This window comes from Frankliniella occidentalis, unplaced genomic scaffold (assembly GCF_000697945.3).
Source record: "Frankliniella occidentalis isolate FOCC.00 unplaced genomic scaffold, Focc_3.1 Scaffold17, whole genome shotgun sequence".
Lineage (NCBI taxonomy): Eukaryota > Metazoa > Arthropoda > Insecta > Thysanoptera > Thripidae > Frankliniella > Frankliniella occidentalis.
Genome location: NW_026267147.1, coordinates 1,036,985 through 1,038,894, shown reverse-complemented (window position 1 = coordinate 1,038,894; position 1,910 = coordinate 1,036,985).

The window sequence follows — 1,910 nt, the reverse complement described above, 5'->3', positions numbered from 1 at the left end:
CTCCTGCAAGCTGCTCGACCAAGTGCGACGCACGCGCTGATTCGGAATTACGTATTCTGCAGCATACGCAGTTCTATTCTTGAGGGCCGGAAAAGATTGTTCCCGATACTCTGATACCACCCGATACCCCTTGCGTGCGTGGACGTGCGTTTGAAAATCCTTGTCGACAAATGTCACACACATACAGGTAAGCGAATACTTTTTCTTTACAACTGTGGCAGATTTTGGTAACTATGCTTATGCACTGCGCCTCAAGTGAGCGAATATTGATTAGACCACTGGCACCAATGGGACCTCACTGGAAAAACTAGTGTTACCAAGGTAACGTTGTGTGACCAAGCCTGGTAACGTTTCCTGATGCAACCTACCCCATGCAAGGATAGGGCCATGCCATCACAAACTGGCTGCATCACCAAACGTTACCTGGTTTGGTTGCGTCAAGAAACGTTACCTCGGTAACATTAGTTTTTCCAGTGCTGCAACTGATAAAGTTGTCACACTTTCTGTCCCCTCCTCAACGCACCACTCGGCCTGCACCTGTACATCGATCTAGCAGCTGAACTTAGGAATGGCGGGGCGGGGGGCATGGTGGTGAGGCGCTGGACGTCTGATGTGCGTCCCTAATGGGGTGTCAGTCGGGTCGTGTCCAGGGAGAACGATAAACTAAGGTTGAGACAACAACAGCAACGTGATGCTTCACAATGGAAACCATATTTTTGGTTCTTACAACCACGATGATGTTGCATCGCAACCATATTTTATGGTGCTCCCTGAGTTAACCATACGATGGTCCCTACATCTAAGCTTTTTTTCTGGGTGGTGTTGGAGGGAGCAGCAGGAGCTGCAGGTGGTGGTCCGGAGTCCAGGGCTACACCGATACCACCGGATGTCTGGTTGGAACTTTCCCCACCTCCCCCACTTTCTCGGGCGCAGGGGGTATCATTTGGATCGACGACGACCACGACGAGGAAGGGTTCGGGGTCGGGGTCTCGGCGGGCCAGCTCGCGGGTGCAGTGGGACCTCGGGTGGAACGGGTGGGACAGGCAGGCGATGGGAGTAGACTAGATCGAGGAGGAGAGAAAGAAACTCGATCAGCGAGAAAGGAATGAAAGGAAGTAGGAGTTTGGAGGGGGGGGGGGGGGTCGAGCCCAACAGCACCGCCCGGACCGTCGCCGACATACTTATTGCATATCGGTAGAAAAGCGATATCGAGAAGGGGGGAGGGGGGCTGACTGCAACCCTTCTTTTCCTTTTTGGTTCACAACTTCCTCTCTCTTTTTCTCTATCCATGCCATGGACTGCGGTGGCTCTTTCTCTCTTTCTCTTCCCGCCGTCCGTGCCCGCCACGGTACCCGGCGATGTGGAGCTCCGGAGCGCACAGCAGCTGCTGAAGCCGCCGCCGCCGCTGTCAGCGTTAGAGCGCACAGTGACATAAAGCACCTTGTTTTATCCCTCCGGGTGGAATTCTTTTCCGTTGTAACATTATTTTTCGTTGCGCTTCGCCCCAACAGCCCCTGTACTCCCCCTCTCCCCCTCTCCCTAGCCTCCTAGCGTCACAACGACACGCCACCGTGCTCGTGTGTGCGTTCAACCCCGCTCGCGTCCCTTCCCCTCTATCTCTCTCTCGCTCACTCTCTCCCCCTCTCCCTCTCACTCTATCGTTACACTGATTCGAACACGTCTGTTGTGCGCTACCACCTCGGGCCTCGGGCACCACGGGTCGAGCAACCGCCTCTTGCCCTCTTTTCCCCGGCGTAACGTGACGCGGTAACGCCGCTGGTTAAACACAGACTTTCATTAATTTTTACACGCTGCGCTGCTCCCATTACAACCTGCTCTGCCGGTGTGCTGCCCGGCTAACAATGTAAGCGGCGCGGCGGCCAATCCGCCCACCACCTGCCCGCCCCGCC